The following is a 22820-nucleotide window of genomic DNA, read 5'->3' on the forward strand; positions in this document are numbered from 1 at the left end:
CCTTGGCCCACAGCATCCCACTCCTTCCTCTTGGTTGCAGCCTGTCTCTCCTGCTATCCTCTCAGAAGCGGCTACTCCTTTCCTGAGCTGGTCTCTGCACCTCAACTCCATACCTCAGTAACTCCGGTTCTCAGAACTTCAATCAGTTAAGCAAACACTAACACCTTTCTCCATACTACAATGTTTCAAAACTTCAAAGTTTGCATTCAAGAGTCTGGTTACCAGATGGCGCTCCAGGGGCTACACCTTCTTCAAGTGGGCGTTTTGTGGACTACCTCCCCTTTCTCCTAGTCCTTGACCTCTCGGGCACTATCCCTCTTCTCTGGATTTCCTTTTGCTCCTCGGATTTTCTTTCTCTCCTCTGACCCCTCTCCACACACACACTCGACCACCACGCACCACAAAAGGGCAATCTTCTCTCAAAGCTCAACTCTCATTCTTCTCAACTTTCTGTCGTGCTGTTGGCATTGGCGCTGGTCTGTCTGTCCCTTTTGTGTAACTCATTGCCACAGGCCCTTTACTAGTCACGCTCTCACCTTGCTTCTCCATGTTGAACCTTCCACTGAGGCCCTGAGAGTCAACTGCACAGGACAGGCGAGTCACTTCCCCTGATACTCATTCTGGTGGACGTTTACACCAGAGGTAACACGGCTGTGCTGTCACCACTGACTATTCCATCTCATTTTCCAGATGTCAAAGACATCAACAGAGTCTACTGTGAGACCGAGGCCAGCTTCACCCTCAAGAAGTCTTTTGTGCTCTTACCCTGCCCACAAGGACGCTCAGGATGCCGCCTACTTTGCTCTCCTGCTGACAGCACTCCGCAAGTCAGTTCAACCAGCCTTGACGGTTAACTACCACCCATACTCCATGCATGCATCATGTGACAACATGTGACAATCTCCCTCCTACTACCCCTACTCCATGCATGCATCATGTGACAACATGTGACAATCTCCCACCTACTACCCATACTCCAGGCATCATGTGACGATCTCCCACCTACTACCAATACTCCATGCATGCATCTACCACCCATACTTCAGGCATCATGTGACAACATGTGACAATCTCCCATCTACTACCCATACTCCATGCATGCATCTACCACCCATACTCCATGCATGCATCATGTGACATGTGATAATCTCCCATCTACTACCCATACTCCATGCATGCATCATATGACATGTGACAATCTCCCATCTTACTCCAAAGATTTCATCTTAAAAGTCATCTATGGGACTAGAGATTGTTCCGTGGGTAAAGTCCTTGCAGTACAAACATAAGGACCAGAGTCCTGATCCTCCATACCCATGCACAAGTCAGATATGGTGCTTTGTCTGCAACCCTAGAGCTAAGGAGGGGCAGAGACACACAGGTGGGGGGAGGGCTAGTCTAATCTAAACGACCAACTCTGGGTCAGTGAAAGACTCTCTCTCAAAAAACAAGATGGAGAGATGCTTGAGATGAACTTCTGACCTTCCACATAGGCACATAAGAACAAGTGCACACTCATATGCGTGTGCTCACATGTGTCACACCCAGACATTCAACAGACACACTTGCACGTGCACACACACAATTCAAAGATTTTATAAATAACTTTGCTATATATATATATATATATACACACATATATATATACATATATATATACACACACACAATCAGTTTTAAATTTATAGGCAAATATTTCATTAGTCTGAAAACATGATCTGAAAAGGTGAGGTAATTTGAAAGGAGACTTAAATACCACACTGAGGATCTTTTCTCTAAGATATAATAAAAATGCTTGCTAGTAACATGAGTACCAATTTCTAACTGAATTTTGAATTGAATATGCTTTAAGCTAGGCTTGTAGAGTTTTCTAAACTACATTTGTAAGGGTTCTAGAAAGAGTAAGGCAATGTGTCCCTGTACATAGTCTTAAAATTCTTAAAATTGCAATAATCTGTTTTTGCAAGTTTAGTCTATGCTCACGAAAGAATTGCCTAGAATCTGCCAACGATAGTTACAGCAATCCTTCAGTACCAAATCTAAAGTGATCCCCTTTACAGTGAGTCTGGCCTCTGGCTTCTCAGAAGTAGAGCCCCTAGGACCAGGAGAGAACACCTGTCACAGCAGACCGTCTGGTCCATGCAGTCACGGTTACACAGTCTTCCCCAAAGAGACGGGACGGTTCTGACACCTGAGGGAAAGTATTTGATCTCACCCGTGTTAAAAACATAATTGATGTCTTAACTTTAGGGTTTCTGGAAATTAGAAAGTCATTGCTCCACATCTTTTAAAACAATGCCTGCAGTCAGCCAGATTGCTCAGAGGGCAAGGCACCTGTTGCACAGACCTGGGCTCCATCTCCAGGACCCACCTGGAAAAGGAGAAAGCCCAAAGTTGTCCCCTAGTCTCCACACATGCACTATGGCACATCTTCCCTGGAACAGAATAAGCTTAAGTAAAAAACAATGATGTGTGTGTGTGTGTGTGTGTGTGTGTGTGTGTGTGTGTGTTAAAGGAGAGAAGATAGAAAATGAAGTATTGATAACCTGTTCTGCTACAGTCATAGCACAGATTGTAGGAGGAAAACCTTTGTCTTTCATGTTCTTTACATGTTCCACATCCATTCCTTTAAATGGGATTACTGGATTGCTGGTACTATGCCTCAGATATTAGTCACCGTTTCTTTAGACAGCATCACCTTTCTTGACCATTTACTTATTCCATAGCTGAAAACGTTCTGTAGAAATGAATGACTCCTCTCTTCTCTCCCTGGAGAGTTATTTGTCCACAAGTACACAGCTATTACCCAGCTATTACCAATCACATGCAAACATTTACCTCAGTTCCAAGCACCTGAAACAGCACATCCAGTAAAATACCGAAGTTCCTCAGAGCACATACTTGTCAATGAAACGACATCCTTGTAGCATTATTTTGAAGATTTTTAGCACATAGTACCAAAGCTTTCTGTAACAAATCATCATTCCCCAATGTTGCAAATTTATTTTTTAAGTCTTTTACTACTTGGTGAAATGTAACAAGTTCCAATTGACATTTCTTGGATCACCCTGGAGATAAAAGCTTTTCACTAATGTAGACCTTTGGATCTCATCTTATTACCTCATTCTTTTGTCCATTTTTTGCTAACAGTGATATTAGCAGACCTATTTATATGAACATTTTACATATAACTTAAACATGGTCACTTTACAGCCTTTGTTAGATGTATTAACAGTTCTGCCTATTTGGCATATTTCTTATATTTCTTTAATTTCAATGAAGTTAAAATAATTAGTGTATATTTAATATTTTATATTGTATATACTGCCCCATGTAAACACATGGACACATTGCCTTATTTTTTTCTTTTTATCTGATAATACTTTCTATACTGGGGCTTAATCTTTAAGACTGTTGTGTGGGTCCTGTTATAGCTGACTCCGTGTTCTTTATGGATGAGCTATCTGTGCTGCTGTGGTGGTTTCATTTAGTCTGGCTCTCCCCTTTGCCCCAGAGGAGATTCTCTCCCAATGTCCTTAAACTTGAATAGCCTGACAACCCAGGTTATTTTAATGAAGTTTTCGAGTTTCTTCTCTGATGACTTCGCCTGCTTTCCTCTTCTGGGCATCGTCTGTTAACTGTCGCCAGAATGCTTGTGTTATGAGCCCTGAGATATCTTTTTATTTCTCCCAGTTCTCTAGTTTTCTTTAATTGCTATACTGCATCTTCTGAGATTTTTTTCTTATCTTCTTATAGTTTTCTTTTGTTGAACTTTTGATTTGCAATAGGTTATTCCTATTGTCTTGGTTTTTAATGCTCCTGTGGATTCCCCCCCCCCTTTTTTTTTTTTCGAGACAGGGTTTCCCTGTAGTTTCTATGTAGTTTCTAGAGCCTGTCCTGGAACTAGCTCTTGTAGACCAGGCTGGCCTCGAACTCAGAGATCCGCCTGCCTCTGCCTCCCGAGTACTGGGATTAAAGGCGTGCGCCACCACCGCCCGGCCTGGATTCCCCTTTTCATATTGATCTTGCTTTGCAGACACATTTATCTCTTTAAAAATGCTAAAATATCATGGTTTTTAGAGTTTTGTTCCTTGATACAGTCTCTTTGAAGAGGGTGCTTGTATCTTGGTTTTGTATCTTGTATCTTGGTTTACATGCATATTTAAATCGTTCTCAAGGCTGATCTCCAAAATATACAAAGAACAAAATAACAAAGAAACTAGATATCCAAATAGCAAATAATCCAATTTAAAAATGGGGTACAGATCTAAAAAGAGAATTCTCAACAGAGGAATCTCTAATGGACGAAAGGCACTTAAGAAACTGCTCAACATCCTTAGCCATCAGGGAAATGCAAATCAAAATGACTTTGAGATACCCTCTTACACCAGTCAGAATGGCTAAGATCAAAAACACTAATAATAGCTTATGCTGGAGAGGATGCAGAGTAAGGGGAACACTCCTCCATTGCTGGTGGGAGTGCAAACTTTTACAGCCACTTTGGAAATCAGTATGGCAGTTTCTCAAAAAACTGGGAGTTAATCTACATCAAGACCCAGCAATACCACTCTTGAGCATACACACAAAGGATGCAGATTCATACCACAAGGACATTTGCTCAACTATGTTCATAGCAGCATTATTCGTAATAGCCAGAACCTGGAAACAACCTAGATGCCCCACAACCAAAGAATGGATAAAGAAAATGTGGTACATTGGTACAATGGAGTACTACTCAGCAATTAAAAAAAAAAACCAATGACATCTTGAAACTTGCAGGCAAATGGATGCTAGAAAAAAAGCATCCTGAGTGAGGTAACCCAGATACAGAATGACAAACATGATATGTTCTCACTCATAAGTGGATATTAGACATAAAACAAATGAAACCCAGCCTATAGTTCACAGCCCCAGAGAAGTTAGGTAACAAAGAGAACCCTAAGGGAGACATACATGGCTTCCCCCCTGCAAGGAAAAGTAAACAAGATCTCCTTAGTAAATTGACAGTATGAAGGAGAGGGAGGGGGTAGAAGGTGGGGGGAGGTGAAGGGGAGTGGGAGGAGAACATTTAGGTTTTAGAAGACCAAGTTGGGAAAAGGACAGAGAGGGAGAGCAAAGGAAGAGATACCTTGAAAGAGAACCATGGTGGGGTTAGCGAGAAACCAGGCACTAGGAAAACTCCCAGGAAACCACAAGGATGACCCAGCTAAGAATCTCAGCAATAGTGGAGAAGGCACCTTAACTGCCCTTCCCCTGCAATCAGATTGATGACTACCTTATCACCATAGAACATTCAACAAGCAGATGCAGATGGAAGCAGACTGAGAGATTCATAGCTAAGCACTGGCCAAACTTCTGGAATCCAGTTATAGAGGGAGGAACGATATGAGCAAAGGGGCCAAAACCATGATGGGGATAGCCACAGAAACAGCTGACTTGAGCTAGTGGAAGCTCACTGACCCCGACTGACATCAGGGAAACCAGTATAAGACCAAACTAGGCCCTCTGAATGTGGGTGACAGTTGTGTGGCATGGGTAGTTTTGGGGGCCACTAGCAATGGAACCAGTATTTACCCTATGTGCATGATATGGCTCTTTGGTGCCTATTTTCTATGGAAGGCTACCTTGCTCAGTCTAGATATAGGGAAGAGGGCCTTGGTACTGCCTCAAGTGATGTGACAGACTTTGTTGACTCCCCATGGGAGGCCTCATTCTCTCTGAGAAGTGGATGGGGGTGGGGTGAGGAGAATGTGGGTGAAGCAGGAGGACTGGAGGGAGAGGGAACTGGGATTGGTATGGAAAATAAGATTGTTTTAAACAAAGTATTATGAAAAAAATCATCCTCAAACACCTCACAGTTAGTCTTTGGTTAGTTCCAGAGCAGGAAAGCTGCCTGGAAACTTGGGGCACGTGGGCTCATTCCCAACAGTTCTTGCCTGCTTGTTTCCTCTAGGCTGGCCATATTCAGCAATGAAGGGTCTCCCAACTTCTCTCCTGGAGGCAACAGGTCTAGCAGAGGGAAAAGAGCAGTTCAAACTTCCATTATCTGACTTGTAGAAACTCCCCTAACTTTGCACAATTCAACTAGCTATTCTCCTGCTGTAGAACATAAGCTGTAGCCTTCTGCTCTATCTGACTGACATTGTCCTAGATCTCAGAGAAAAAGTCTCATTTCTAGAGGTGCCTTCTACAATGGCATAGTAATGCCCTCGGGTCCTGTAGAGAAAGATGTGTTGCTTGGTTTTCCTGATAATCGAGGTGAGGACTCTTCTGTAGGATTTTACAAATCGGCATGTATTTCTCCATCTCATTTCAAATTTCCGCATGGTGTCACTATCTGCTATCTCAGTTCCTTTGTAAGTCTGTCGAAATACAAACCCTGTTATTGTCACTTCAAGGCAGTTTGGGAAAATAAAAAAAATAAATAAATGATGGCACTTAAATTCCTGTCTTCATGGCTCCCTCACCCAGATGCACGGATATATGTGTCTCTGTCTGAGTCACTGGTTCATGTCAAATACTCCTGGCTATCATCCCTGACTCCATGGTCTCTTCCTCTCACACTTCACTTCTTTCTCCCTTCCCCAAAGTCTCAAGTCCTGCATTCCAAGCCAAACTAATACTCTGCTGCATGAAATATTTTTCTGCTAGTCCAAGGTCTGGGTGAAGTTCTGTCCTCCATAATCCATGGTTACTACTTAGCAGGTGCCTACTAATCACTGAAATGGAAACTCCCAGAAGGCAGTCTGCTTGGCAGGCAGCGTTCACCTCCAGTGGTGACAGAAGGCAAGTAATGCATCAATTCTAGAGATGTGATTGTTTGTTGAAGGCACAGGGCCTGTCTCGGTCCATAAACCTTGGTGATCCGTCCCTCATAAGCTGCCAGGGAAAGGGAAAGAGAAAAGGTGGCTGGCTCTTCCTGTGTGCTTGTGCCCATGAACGCCACTATTCTCTGTGGTCATTCAAGTCAAGAGTGTACAGGAAGTATGGGTATAAAGACATATACATAGTGGGAAGAATCAGTAGATGTTATATCCTGAAGACAAGGAATTGGCCTTAACTTCAGCGATGTGTCACATTATGACTTCAGTGCAGCCTATGATAAGCTGGGCATGGTATTAATAACTTCATCTTAGTTACTTTCTGGGGCATGCAAACTGGGGTGGTAACAGTTGTACCAACTACAAAGATCCCTCCTTACAAAGATACACCACTCAATGAAGAAATTACTTTGAATTATAAATTTTAGATACATTCCCCGAATGAGTCTGCAAATCTTATACATGACTCAACACTGTAACACAATCTCCCTTTACCTTAAACTACAGTGAATTTCACAGCATCCAACTGAGATAACCCTCATCCACACATATCCTCTCCTTCATTCCTGTTCCCTGAAGCCAGTTTCTGTGTAGTTTAGCTATTTCTTCTGTTTTTCATGTGCTTTTCGACTTTTCAATTTTAGTTATCATGAATACATACAATAAAAGCTGTAAGATCTATTTTGTGATGTCTCTTCCCAACTCAGATTATTCCTGCCCCCTCTTAGCTCTATCAAATTTTCAGGTTAAAGCACTGAATCTTCAGCACATAAAATTAGCCACAGCTGATTTGTGCATTGAACAATGACATCATCTCTGCTTGTTTATAAAACTTTAATGTTTTCTCTTTTCTTTGTTTTATACACACTCATTCTGATTCACTTCTAGAAATTTAAATCAAAATGCACAACGAAAACTGGTTATTGAAGCAAATTTCTCTTTTCCTGGAGGCCCATGTTTGCTTGAAGCTGACACTTCCATCCTCTGCATCCAGGAATTACCACTCCATTATGACAGATCCCTCAGGCTCCTTGTGTGCACACTTGCTTCAGCAGGGATCATCCACTGGGGCATGGCCTGAGAGACTCATTAGAGATAAAGGATCTCCATAAGGGGTTTGAAACCTGCATCCGGGAAGAATACCCAACAATCTGTACTGGGTATTTATAAATTCTTTTCTTACCAAAGGCACTAAAGATGCTGAGCAAAAGTCATTTCCCACTAGAATTCATGTCGTCATTGCCTCTGCAAACTTATCCCATCTATCACAAAGATACATGGCAAAATGCATCTAGACGGTCTTGCTAAGTCAATATCTACCATCTTTGCTGCAAGAGATGCCATGTAAAGAATTCCAGATTCAGCTCTAGTAAGGCAGGGATCATGTCAAAAGTTTCTTAACTATTAAACAAGAACTTTAAAGTTATTGGGTGGCTATAAATAACACACCTGTTTGCTAGAGTTTGGATATGTAAAAATATCTTTGCTCTATGCTCTTGCTTTCCTTTCAGAATCCTGAAGGCATTTTATTGACTTCTCAAAATACAAAACCAACCGGTTTGCTAATCCTTTTATAAATTCTGTTCCAATCCTGTGCTCACTTTTAGAATATTCCTCTGGTCATTTTCTGCAGTTTTGTTAAGATATGCATGATAAGTCTGATCAGCCATTGCTCTAGGCATGCCTTACACAAATTATGTAATTATTATTATGTTCTGCTTTGCCGTGAAACAAAAGCCTTGTCATTTCTTTCATGTGTTCTCTTCCACTCCATTTCTCCTTTCCATCTTCGCCTAAGCCATCATTTGAACCACACCTCATGACCGAGCCCCTAATTTTACTACCTGTCTCTCTTCAACATCTTGTTCTTTTGTTATTAGCCAATCTCCTATCATTTTCCAGTTCCGGAAACCACTGTTGTTGTGTGAATGCTCACTGTAGATAATTGCTGCAGACTTTCTCTTTCTCTTCTCTTTGAGAGGATTGGTTTGCTTTTGGGTTTCATTTGTTCTCTGCACTGAATTTTTTCTCTGGTTTCCCTGTATCAAGTTAAACATATTTAAGAAGCAGGCACCAACTAAGTAACTGCTGTGTTTGCTCTGAGTGCTCTAGTAAAACCTAGTCATTTCCTTTAGAGATGGGGACACTGGAAATATCTAAAGGTGAGTCTAATTAAAAAGACTTGAAATTTATACTTTTTTTAAGACAGGGCAGGGTCTGTTTACATAGCCCTGGCTGACCTAGAACTCAGAGATCCACACACCTCTGCCTCCTAAGTACTGGGATTAAAGGTGTGCCACCATGCCCAGCTATACATTCTTAAATTAGTAACTGGAGCCAGGAATTTGTGGTATCCAAGAGTTTTTTTGTTTGGAGTTTTTGTTTTGTTTTCTTTCAAAACAAGGTTTCTCTGGATGTCCTGGAACTTGCTCTGTAGATGAGGTTGGTCTCTAACTCAAGAGATCCACCTGCTTCTGCCTCCCAAGTGTTGGGAATAAAAGCATGTGCCACCATGTCCAGCTACACATAACTGGAGCACAGGAGTTTGAGGTGTCTGAGGGCCTTTTTGTTTGTCTTGTTTTGTTTTGGAGACAGGATTTCTCTGTGTAGCCCTGGCTGTCCTGGAATTTTCTCTGTACACAAGGCTGGCTTCAAACCCAGAGATCCACCTGCCTCTGCCTCCTGAGTGCTGGGTTTAGAGGCATGCACCATCATACACAGATTTTTTAATGGAGATACACACACACACACACACATACACATACACACACGTAGTAGTTGAGGTTATAATCTTAACATTCCAAAAGAGGCAAGAGGACCATGATATTGAGGGTAGCTCAGGCTAAGTGGTGAGTTCCAGGACAGGCAGGGCTACACTGTGGAGCCTTCTCTGAAACAAACAAATAGAAATCAGATAATCTATTACAAAATCCTACAATCCAGCTTGTAAGAATTGATAACTTCACCTTTTGCATTTGCTTCAGGCATTTTTTTATATTGAGATAGAATTTACACATTTAAAATACACCGACGTGGGCAGCCGACGTATTTTTACATGTAGTGCTGTACAATAACCCCTGTAAATTAATTGTAAGGCATGTCTATCTCCCAAAAAAGTACCTGTTTCCATCTTCAGTAATTGCCCATTCCCACCCACACCAAAGCAACTCTTCTCAATTTGCCTCCTCCTGATACTTAATGTAAGCAAAATCTAGAATATGTGGTCTTTTGTGCCTGGCTTCTCCCACACAGAAAATTCTTGAATTTGTGTTGCATTACATACCAATATTTTGCTTCTTTTTATGACCAAATAATGTTTTGCAGTGTACAGATAGTTATCCATTTACAGTTGACATAAATCTGGGTTGTTCTCACTCTGAGGCTATTAACAATGCTGTTATGAACATTCATGGACAATTCTGTCCTGAGACCTAAAATTGTTGGACGAATCAACAGCTCTATTTAACATTTTGAAAAGTTGTTACACTGTTTTCCAGAAACTGTATTTTTTCTTCCACCAATTATGAGGGTGTCAATTGTGCAGACAGCCTCTCCAAGAGTTACTGTCTTCTCTTTCAGAGAAATTCCAGGAATGATCATCCTGGTTTTAACAGTCACTCAATAGTGACTACTGAGGATCTTATCAAAAGCTTACAGACCATTCTGCATGCTTTTGGAGAAATATCTGTTCAAACCTTTTGCTTTATTTTATTCCTGAACTGAAAGAGGTCTATTGTGAGATTTTTCTTGAAGTACACACGTTTGGGTATTTTCATTTGAGTTGGTGTTTTGAGACAGGGCCTGGCAATGTGGCTCAGTCTGCCAGTTGCTGGGAATACAGGAATGTGCTACAATGACCAGCACAATCTGACAATTTGACCAAGTCCAATCTACCAATGTTCTGTATTGTGGCCTGCCGTTGGTGCTGTGTCTGAGGCACTCATTACTGCCCAGTATGCGGTTATGAAGCATCTGCTGTACTGTCTACTAAGGTTTTGTTTTGGTTGATCTTTTAAAGTCTATGGTCTCAATTGAAATTGATTTCTGTTCAGAGAGACTGCTCCTTGGACTGGAGAGGGAGGGGGAGGGAAAGTGGGGGGAAGAAAAGGGAAATGGGAGGCGGTGAGGTGAAAATTTGTAAAAATTTTATAATTTAATAAAAAAAGAAATTGATTTCTGTGTAGGAATCCAAATTCATTCTTTTGTACTTGGATATCCGGTTGTTCTGGCACCATTTTGTTTTTTTAAGATTATTGGTTTTTCTCCTTGAATTGTCCTGACAGTTTTGTTGGCAGTCTGAGTGTAAGGGCTTTTTGGGACCTGTGTTCCACTACATCTCTGCACACCTGTGTCACTGTCGTCTATTGGTGGCCATCCTAAAAACACACCAACAGAACAGGTCATTTTGCTTTCTCCTTTCCTCCAGGTGCACTTGCTAGGCAGCTTCTTGGATTGTTGACAATTAGATTGATTCACCTCATTATTGTTGACTTACTAATATTTCCAAGTTTCAGTTCTGTGAATTATGACAGCTTTTTTTAAGTCAGTTGTCCAGTAGCAAACACCTTACTTCTAAGCCACAAACTCCATTTAAATTATAAGCAACACATATTTTGAAAACAATTAAATGCAATTAAATTTCTTTTCCATTATTACTCCCTTTTATGTCTTGTTTAAGAGGTCTGTCTTCTTGAGACCACAAAAGTAGCTTTTTATTTATTTATTTTTCCCAGTGAAAATCAGAAAAGAAAATACAGCTAGAAGTAAATTTGGACAGCAATAGCAAATAGAAGAAAATCCAGAATTTGAAATTCTCTATACATGGTCAGATGCTAATACAATTAATTGTAACTTTAAGGTTTTAAATATAGCATAAATGACTGAGAGTTCATTAAAAAACACTTTTCTGCTGTAAAAAATTGTTGCTTCTTTCATGAGCTTCTTTCTAGTTTTCTGATGTCTCTATTCTTCAGCTCCTATGTAGATATACAGAAATAAAAAATCTGAAGCTAATATCCACAAATGAGAACATGTAGTGTTTGCCTTTCTGAACCTGGGACTCTTCACTTCTTATTTTTCAGTTCTAATCATTTTCCTGCCGATTACTTAACTTCATTTTTCTTTATGGTTGAAATTCCATTGTACATATGTCCCACATTCTTATTCATTCATCTATTGATGAACATGTAGACTGATTTATTTTCCTAGCAATTCCTTTTACTAGCAGTCATGAACAAGATGAGCAATTATCTTTTTAGTAGGATATTAAATCTTTTTGGTGTCTAGAAATGGAATAGCTGTCATGTGGAAGCTCTATTTTTACGTATCTGAGGGAAAAATCATGCTGATTTCCAGAGTAACTGTATCAGTTTGTCCTCCCATCAATAGTGAATGAGGCCCCTCTTTCTCCAAATGCTCTCCAGCATCTGTTGTCATTTTCTTGAGAGCGACCGTGACAGGGGTAAAATGAAATCCGAGTGGCTTTAATTTGCATTTCCCAGATGACTAAGTACTTCTGTTGTGTGCTCTGGCAAAAATTTGCTCCCATTCTGGATGCTGTTCACTAATTTTGCTGTACAGGGAACCCTTTCAGTTTCTCAAGTCCCATTTGCTGCTAATTGCCCCTATTTCCTGAGCTACTGTTTCCTATTCAGAAACTCGTTACCTATTATTACTGATTTTTTTCTAGTCTCCTTAGATTCTGGGGTCTTACACTATGGATTGAAATCCACTTACAGTTGATTTCTATGGAAGATGAGATATAAGGGTTTATTTCACTCTTCTGCGTGTGGAAACCAGTTTTCCCAGCACTTTGTTAAAGATACTGCCTTTTCTCTAATGACTAGTTCAGCACTTTAGTCAAAAAATCAGGGGGCTTAGCAGTATGGATTTAGGTCAAAAGTTTTTGTTTTGTTTTTTTCCTGGATCCACTGATCTATGTTTCCATTTTTGTGTTGGCATTTTCTTTTCCTTTCTCCTTCCCCCATCCACGTAACACACTGTGTTTAGGGAGAACAAATCTGCATTTTGGGTTGTAATATTTTCTTTTGCTTTGTTTTTATAGGTACCATTTCTAAATTTTCCACCCACTCCTTCATTTGTACATACCTATGTGACTACCCTGTTTTAACTTCTATACCACTCAACATTGATAGTTGGCATGCAAAAATCTCACCTTCCATACTTATCCACTTCGTAGAATTTGACTCCATTTATAGTTACACTTGAGCATTCTTTCCAGAGTAAATTCCTATTCATGCAAACTAGGATTACACCAAAATAATCAAATAAACTGCAGCCAGACTTCATATTCTTTAACTGAGCATTCTTGCCTATTACACAATCTTGACGTACAGCAATCCTATTTTAAGCATGAAGATAATATATCTGTTTCCTTACATTCTATAATGCCTTGTGTGTGTGTGTGTGTGTGTGTGTGTGTGTGTGTGTAATAGAAACTTTTCTCATTATTTCTTGATTTTACCTTCCTTCTTAAATATATTTATTAGTTGTTTTGATTGTTCACTGAGTCTGGAATATTTCATATAGATCACCATATTTATATTGCTCATAGTTATTATTCTCCTTTGCTTTGGAACTTGACACAAACCAAATTTTTGACAACTAGACACATCCTTTAGTAAAATGCTGTGTTGCCTGACTTATTAAAAATTCTATACTCATTGCAGATTATAATAAGAGTTGCTTTAGACTTTAATACTATTGTATCCCATCATTTATCACCTAATCTAAGGCCCTTTTAAATACAAAGGGACCCAGAGATGACAGTATAAGCCAGAATCTTCCTGATATATCAAGTTAAAAAGCAACAGAAACACAGAACTGTACTTTCCCAAACTGCAAACTACATTTTTCAAGTACTAAAAATACTTTAAAAAAACTGACCATAGAGTATGGCTGTAAGTTTTTACAAGTGGCAAAAATTAAAAATATCCAAAATACATTCTATAAGCACAAAATAATGAAGTCAGATATTAATGACAAAAACACTGGAAATTCTCAAATTCATAAAATTGAAAATATTTTTAAATTAACCCTTAATAAGAATGAACTAAAAAGTTAAATAAGGAAATCCATTTTACATAAATGAGAATAAAAATACCACCTTTCAAATCTGTGGTATGCTAACAAGTAATATCCAAGAACATGTGAAAATCTTAAATAGTTAAAGCAGGAGGCTGGAAAATTATATGAACTACATAGGCAACTATCTGGAAATAAATTTTCCAAAAAAATTTTTAAGGAACTAAAAATAATACCAGGAATTGATGAAATACAAAACCAATAAATAACAGAGTACAGAGAAACTCAAGCTTTTGAGAATTTTTATATACTTAAAAAAAATCTCCAGTGAGAATGATGAAGAACAAAAATAAAAGACACAGACCACTAGCTCTAGTAAGATGGAGGCCAGCACTGTGAGAGACGTGACAGCAAAACAAAGAAGAAGCAAAATAAAACAAGAGTATGGACAATTTCACACTAATACAGTTTTCAAATTAAGGGGACAGATTGCTAGAAAAATATTAACAGATACAAGAAAAGAGAAAATTAACTATATTCATAACCATCAAAGAAATTGAAGTATCAGCCAAACTCTTAGAAACTTCCAAACTCAAGACAGCTTTTGGGGAATTTTACCAACCATTTAAAAAATGCAATTCCAATCTTGAGCAAATTTTTCCAGAGAACAGAAAGTATGCTTCCTAATTTGTATTATGATACAAATTCTGAGGACATTAGGAGGAAGGAAAACAGTTAATATTCCTTTTGGACACTGACACAAAAATCCTAAATAAAGTATGAACTCGCTGACCCTAAGACTATGTGCACTGTGGTCCAGATGGCTTAGTCCATAAATAAATGATTAGGTAAAACCTAAAATAAATATGTTGAACACAGTAACATATTAAAAGGATATCTCAAACGCAGAAGTATTTAGTAAAACTCATCATTCTAAACACGGTGTTTACACTTATAGACTAGTGTCGCTGTCAGGCTTTCACAAGAGGAGCTTCTTTCTGAAGCATCCAGTGGTAACTGTAGAGACTTGTGACTAGTCAAAGTGTTGAGATTAAATGTCTGTTCAACACTCAGCCCTAACTGGGACACCTCTATCACCCCCTTAAGGTTCAGAGAACATGGTGGAAGTAGCAGGGAGAACAGAAATGCCTAAAGAAGGGGCAGTGTTGGAGAATAATCTTCAGGCATGACCATGGCCTTTGTATTCTTGATCTCAAAAGCTCTGGCCTTGCCTGTGCTTGACCTACACAAGGCTGGGTTTGTCAACATCCTGCTGGAGAAGAGGGAGGAACTAATAAGACCCCACCATTTTCTGAAGATCTGTAGTAATTAATGACTTCCAGGGTGAGGAAGAACTTTCTTCAGTGGTACAGCCACTGGTAAGATGCCCATACTCCTGTAAGCAACCCTATGGAAACTCACTGGATCACAAAATAAAACAAGGAAATAAGTAGATGTAAAAGTAGAAAAGGGATTAGTTGGGAAGAGGAAGTGGGATCAGTAGGAGGGAAAGAGATATGAATATGATCAAAATATATGCACATATGAAAATGTCATAATAAAAAATCAGGTGTAATATATAAGACATTTTTAAATGTATTATTTTTTCAGCAATCTCAAATAGTAAGAAAATCCCATAAAAATATATCATTGCAAACCTTCAGCAAAACTGTACATAATAGTAGTAAGTTAAAAGTCTTATCTTGCAGATCAAGAATAAAACAGGGACACCTGGGATCAGAATCTTTATTCAACATTGTCCTGGAAGTTCTAACCAACACAAGGCAAGGGAAAAGAGAAGGCAGAATGGAAAGAGACTGTAAAAGAAGAAACACATTATCATTATTGGCAGATGGTATGTGTGTAAAAATATTCAGAGTAAACCACTTGAATTAACAGAAGAATTTGACAAGTTCTCTAAATTTCAAATAGATATATGCAAAAATCAACTATATTTACATATACCAGTTACAAATGATCCAAATTTAAGAATGATATCATTGACAATAACATTAGATATTAATGACACCTAAAGCCAGCAAGAGCTTATGAGATTTCTGAAGCAGTAATATGAATATACACAGAGAAGCAGTATACTGACATACTCTAGAAAACAAAGATGATCTAAAGAAATGTGAAGATATACTTCGTGCCTAAATCTAAAGACTGAATCATTATAAACACCACATTTTAAATTTGCAAATGCAATGTTATTTCAGTTAAAACTCCAAGTGTATAGAACTTGACATTTGGCCCCTGAATATACAAAGGGCAAAGAGATCTTGGAAGAGAGGAAGAGGTAACAGGAATTGTTCAACTAGATGCCAAGACACCATTATTACATTACAGGCAAAATGAATGCCTGGCTGTCTAAGAAAGGTCTATGAAGCCTTTAGAAGATACTCACAAAGAGTACCAATATGATTTCAAAGCAAAATCATTCTCAACTAAAATATAGCATGCACTTACCAAAAAAAAAATTGATAAGTTGAACTCCCCCCAATGGAAGATTTCCATCTACAAAAGTCAGTATCAAATATTTCCAAATGAGATGTGGGAAGTTATATGTGCAGCTTAAGTAGCAGGAGTTACTACCTCAAGTGTTAAGAACACAGAAATCTGTAAGGAAAAGACAATTCAGTAGAAGAATCCCTCACAAAGAAATCAAAGTAGATAATAAACATGAATTAGACATCAAGGAAACATGGTCAAGATGTCAATGACAGGTCACCACCCGCACTGCCAGGTCTGATGAAATTGAGATGCTGTACAGTATCAGGCATGATGAGATTCCACAAGGAGAGCTCTCCCCCTGCTGATGTGGTTCATAGGAAATGCACATGTGTACTCCTCTGCATGCTTGCAAAAATAGCTGTAGTACTTTTATTTGTAAAGATCACTGTAACAGAAACATAACTGTTAGATTTATAGAGTACATTTTTACAGTCAAATTCCACACAGCTACATACCACATACATTAAGTGGAAGGGCAAAAGAAAAACACAAAAGAAAAGATTTGTTTATATAAACATTTAAATTATACATAAAGTTCAAAGCTGACAAGATTGAATTTCATTTAGAAATTCATGGGCATTTAGTAAAATATATTTGGAGGCTGGAGAGCTGATTCAGTAAGACTGCTTGTTGTACAAACACAGAGACCTAAACCCTAATCCTTGGCTCACTTATAAAAAGGTGGTCACATGCATGAATTTTCTTTCTTACAAAAAAATTTCACCTTTTTTTGAGCTATCAGGTTCATAGATGATGGGTTTCTTAGATGTAAGGGAATGATTCAACTGGTCAAAATAGAGAGATATTTGATAACAATTATAACTGGATTAGGGAGGCTGGCCTAACTAGAATTTTGATGGTATATATAGAGGAGACTGACCATCACGTGAGTTTACATTAAGAGACTATCTCTTGAAAGGAATTGTTTTCTCTGGGTCGTATAAGTCCTAAAATCAAGACTTGGTAAACAGATGAGAAGTGGCCTTTGTCTAGGGATTAGTGCACTAGTAGACTGTCCAATTGTTCCTGTCACATATGCCACAAAAAGACAGACACATATGAAACAGACAACTTTTACACCAGACAGAATTTCTTCCTGGTAAGGTTTATTCATTCATCTGTCCACTCATTTCATTTGGAAAAGTCTCAATGGGAAAACAATAGTGTTAGTCCTTGTTTTAAATGGCTGGTCTATACCACTGAGCATGACCTCATGGAACTTACATTCTACATGTTCTGCATGGAGGTGGAGCAGCAGTTATTTTAACATAACACAGGACCACACACATGCTCTGTAAAAAGAAAAGAAGAGCAGACTATGGGAGACAAGAGTGCAGGACGTTAGAGGAAAGAAAGAACAGCTGCCATCTTAACTGGGATGTCATAGCTGGCTAGTCTCACTTGAGTGAGGAAGACCCTTCACGGATACTAAGAAAAGGCCCTACAGCAGAAGTAACTGCTACTAAGCAAGAAGGTATACAAGCTGGAAAGGCATAAGCAAGAAACTTTGAAGCCCACTGTAGGAATATTTTGGCTTCTCCAGGGAGGGTATTGGGAAGGAAGCCAATGTCCCTCTACTGTCTGTGTGTTCTTTTTCTTCTCAATCTCATTCAAATATTTTTTTAATAAATTGCTGGGATCACGGTATTGTAATGTTATCATTGAAAAATGAGTATTTTGTGTTTCTTTTAAAAAAAGATTTTATTATGTTTTTAATTGTGTACATCTATGTGTGAGTGTGCAAGTGTATGTATGTGTGTGCATGTGTGTGTGTATGCCCACTGAAGCCAGAAAAAGGTGATGAAAGCCCTGGAGCTGGAGGCCCTGCCAGACACTGATGCTGGGAACTGGACTTGGGTACTCTACAAGAGCAGTAACTGCTCTTAACCCCAGAACCACCTCTCCAGCTTTACTTTCTATAGTGACTGGAATCTCTTCTGCAGTTTTTATTCAGTTATTTGTATTTCTTTTTTATATTATGTTTATCAGTCATAGTAGAGCTAAGTATATGTTAAAGACTTTACAAAACTTACTTTCTAATCTGACATTCAGTTACTGACTTCATTTACATCTCCTAATTACTTATGTAGTCCTGGCTCTCCTGGAACTAACTATGTAGACCAGACTGACCTCAAATTTCAAGATCCTTCAGCCTCTGCTTCCACGGTGCTGGAATTAAAACACATGTGTTATCCAGGCCTAGCTCATGACAAAAAAAAATGTTTAGACAGGGTTCTTGACTCAGCCTCAGATGTACTACGATCACAGGTATGGGTCACCATACCCAGCTTAAATTTAAAATCAAAGTGATTTTTAAATTGTTTATTCTAAAGCCATGCAATGTTCTGCCTTCATCAAACTGCCCTCCTAAGCAGCAGGTACTAGACACTCTGAAATGTCCTTCTGAGGTTTGAAAGGTTTCTTTTATCCCTTTGGACACCGTTTTCTGTAACCTTTGAAGCTGGAATTCATACACTGTCTCCTCCATGAAAAGTTAATTTTGTAATCACAAGTATTGCATATAACATGTTACCACACTAAAGCAATACCTTTGTTCTATTAAAAGTGAAGGTGCATATAAACCTGGTGTGATCTAAGAGAGGTGAGATGGGACATGTGTCTCTAAGGTTTGGGAATAGGACTGAGTTCCAGGAACTAGATAGGATCACCTCATCTCTAGTGACACACGAGAAAGTAACCTGTTAGATAAGCCAAGCAAGTAATCTTTCTAGAGAGAATCCTATCTTTCCAAATTCAAAGATCTTCTGTTAGAGGACCTGGAAGATGGTTCTGTTGGTAAAGCGCTTGTTGTACAAGTATGAGGACCCGAGTTTTGATTCGCAACAAAAGCTAGGTGTGGCAGAAAACACCTGTCAGCCCAGGGATGGAAAGGCAAAGACAAGAGGATCTCCAGGGCTTTTGGCTAGTCAGTCTAACCAATCCAACAGCGTGAGGTTAGTGAGAAGCTATTTCAAAAGCAAAGGTGAAGAGCAATAGAGGAAGACACTGACATGAACCTCTTGCCTTCAGACGCACACACATGAACTGCACACTCATAGGATCTTCTACTCTAAACAAAGAGGATGCAGAAGGAGAAGGGAATGTGAAAAATATTGCCAAGGAACAAAGTGAGCAAGCAGGGGATGATAACATGATTGTAGGCAGAATAGGGGGGGATTACTTTTCTGTGGTAATCAATTTGAAATAAAAGCACAGAAGTGGCTGAGGCGGAGAACTGCCATGAGGTTACTAAGCTAAACTGGGCTACACAGTAAGACCCTGCTTGTAAACTAGAGCAGACAAAAAGAGCTTAATAAGTTTATGATCAAATGTGAGGTAAGCTGGCAGGGCCACCTGTAAGGGACTTCCTTGATCATATTGTTTGAAGTAGGATGGAACCGTCTAGTGGTAGTCAGACAAAAGAAGGCCCAGAGGAAAAGTCTTAGGTTTTGCCTGTTTGTCTTCCATCATGGTATCCAGTTATCTCCCTGTTCTCGGGTTGCTGTCCAGTTATCTCCCTGTTCTAGGCTGTTGTCTAGTTAAGCTCCCCTGCTGCTACCATTGCTTGTTGACATCAGAATCCAGCTTCTTCAGTCTTCCAATGTGGACTGAAGACCAGCGGCTCTCAAGGAATGCTTCAGGCATTCAGAACCAGAGTGGGACTGTTTGAGACTGCATGTAGCCTTATGGACTGTACAGCTACTCAGTGTGGATACCTATATTGCATCACGTAAGCCAATCTAGCAAACTCCCTTATCATCCATGTTCATTCACTCTGTTAGCGCTGTTCCTCTGGAGAACCCTGGCTCACACAGACATCTTTCCAACTTCATTTCCTTTTCCTAAGTGTTTTCACTGTTGAATTTAAAAGCTTTATGCTATCATTCATTTTCATAGTATCAGGACCTATAAGTTAATATTTTTTTGGTTTTACCTTTCTTACTAATACTTCCAGACTATTTAAATCAAATGCTTTTAATTTTGTGAACTAATTTTTCTTGTGCTAAACTATAATAAAATCATCAAATGTTTAATTAGCAAATCAAAATTTAAATAGACTTATTGAGAGGTTGATAAAGGCAGCTGAAATATAAAAACTGGGCATTTTCCTCTGTCACCATCTTGTCATTGAAATTTCATTCCTCTAGTTTATAACATGCATGCCATCCATTCATTCAGTCAGTGCTCACTTAGCACCTACTATGTACCTCACATGTTCCATATGCTGAGGCCACCAGTGAATAAGCAGGAGTCCTGCTCTCCTGAAATTTAGATTCTAATACTGTTAGACAGACAATATTGATTTGGCCATATACTTGCTGAGATAGTACTAAGCACTTTACAAACAGTTATGCAATCACCATAGCAAGAGAAAGAATGACCCCTACTTTTGCACAAGGGATGGAGGGCATGAAAGGGAAAATAATTTGCCCAACTGTACACAGCTAGTCTGGGCAGAACTGGAGTTGAAGCCAGAAGAGTCACATAGATAGTTGGTCTCAATATTGTGGCTCAGACCAAAAAGATGAAGGTGTATAGGTAATGAAACAAACAGGAAACCTGCTGGTGTTCAGTATTGCAGAAGTACAGAACTGGGTGCTATAAATTTATGCATGGGAGGAGCGGGGGGCACAGTATGCATGCCAAGGGAAACCCGGCTGAGAAAGCAGCGGTCAGCTAAGACCTGGAAAAATGGCATTACAGCTGTCATGGGTCAGAGGTGAAGAACACAGTGCAAGACTTTAACAAACACAAGGATGCAGACCTGAACTCAGGAGGCTGAGGCAAGAGGACAATCAGTGCAGAACACATAGAACTTAAGTTCAAAGTCAGCCTGGCCTACATAGCAAGACCTTACCTCAAAACTCAAAATTAACACTGGGACCCTGCCTTGCTCTGAGAAACAGAAATGTCCAGTTGAGTGTATCTAGAGCGTGGTGTACCCATGACTGCCTGAAGCCAGGAAGGTAGGCAGGAGATAGACCTGCTCAAAGCAGCCTCAAAATCAAGTAAAGACAAGTGGCTGTTTTATCCTAAGTGCCCAAAACATGATCGTTCTGTGCAAGACTACAGGAAAGTTCATTTGGAGGTAATTACAGTCCAAGAGGAAAATGACAGAGGCCTGAATGAGTGTGGCTACAGGGAAATGAACTTCAGGATAATTTTCACACTACTGGATAAGAATGGCAAGTGGACAGGATGTAAAGAGTCAAGGAAGTGGATGCTGGACTTCGGGTTTGATGTCCGCTAATATGATGGCAGTGTGCTTAGGCTGTGTGAGGCTGAGGAAGGTATATGCCTTCTCTAAGAAAAAAGAAGCCTTTCACCTTCTGCTTCACAGGGGAGGAGGGAGGCTGTCTTGTCTAATTCTATTTCTTTATTTAAAAGTTCCAAAGGAAAGATTGGAGGGCACCGAAATGTCCAGTTTTGGGAGAGTCTTCCACTTGGGACAAACTGAAGAACTGAATCCGAATTTATTTATTGAGCGTCTACTGTCTCCCAAGATCTCAATGATGGGACACGAAGACAAGGCTGGGCAGACATCCATCTCATGCTCCTCCTGGCCGTTAGGCCCACTGTTCTCTAAATGCCTACTGTCGTCAACGCTCATGGCATCTCCCGTTACAGTACACCAATTAATGCATCTCTCTCTCTCTCTCTCTCTCTCTCTCTCTCTCTCTCTCTCTCTCTCTCTGTCTGTCTATCTATATCTATGTGCTTAACAGCAATGCGACTATAAGCCCTGCCTATCTATCATCTATCTATCATCTATCTATTTATCTATCTATCTATCTATCTATCTATCATCTATCTATCATCTTAATCTTAAAAAGCGATGCGACTATAAGCCTGCCTATCTATCTATCTATCTATCTATCTATCATCTTAATCTTAAAAAGCGATGCGACTATAAGCCTGCCTCCAAGGGTAATGGTTTCGCAGGGCGGTACCTTTGGAAAGCTCGTGGCTGCCCCCGTACTTATTTGCGCCTTCTTCATGTCCACTTAAGTGACAACTCTAGTCCCTAGGCTGCGGGGTCTACTGAGGCAGGAGCCGTTGGGCCAGCTGGCGCGCTCTCCTCAGCTCTCACGCCTGCGAGACGCGAACCGATCCCCGGCGCCTTCCGTCCTCGCAGCACCGCGGCGAAGGAGTCTGGGAGGGGGTCGGGGAAGGAAAAGACGCGAGAGAGATTAAGTAATTGGCTCTCAAAGAGACAAGACTTTTACGCTCGGCTCCGAAGCTCAGCTTTCAAACGCCCGCCCCCTGAGCCACCTTGACTCCGCCCCTCAACAAACTTCCTCCCGGGTCTCCGCAGATTGGTCGCGGCCTCAGCCTTTGATAAACAGTTTAAAAAAAAAAAACAAAAACCCACTCGACATTTGCTTCCGGGTGTGAAGTGCGAGCTTCCGACGCAGCCGTTGGAGGCGCGAAGATTTTGCT

At 39.9% G+C, this 22820-nt stretch overlaps 1 long non-coding RNA gene across 1 annotated transcript; it reads right to left on the reverse strand.

Annotated features, from left to right (window-relative positions):
• Window positions 1–15597: 15597 nt before the first annotated feature.
• On the reverse strand, window positions 15598–22819 carry LOC119810349. The gene is made up of 3 exons (XR_005284738.1): window positions 22753–22819; window positions 22331–22532; window positions 15598–16764 (listed from the first exon to the last, which is right to left on the reverse strand). It is a non-coding gene; the product is annotated as an uncharacterized LOC119810349 (long non-coding RNA).
• Between the last annotated feature and the right edge of the window lies 1 nt (window position 22820).

Source organism: Arvicola amphibius, chromosome 3 (assembly GCF_903992535.2).
Source record: "Arvicola amphibius chromosome 3, mArvAmp1.2, whole genome shotgun sequence".
Taxonomy (NCBI): domain Eukaryota; kingdom Metazoa; phylum Chordata; class Mammalia; order Rodentia; family Cricetidae; genus Arvicola; species Arvicola amphibius.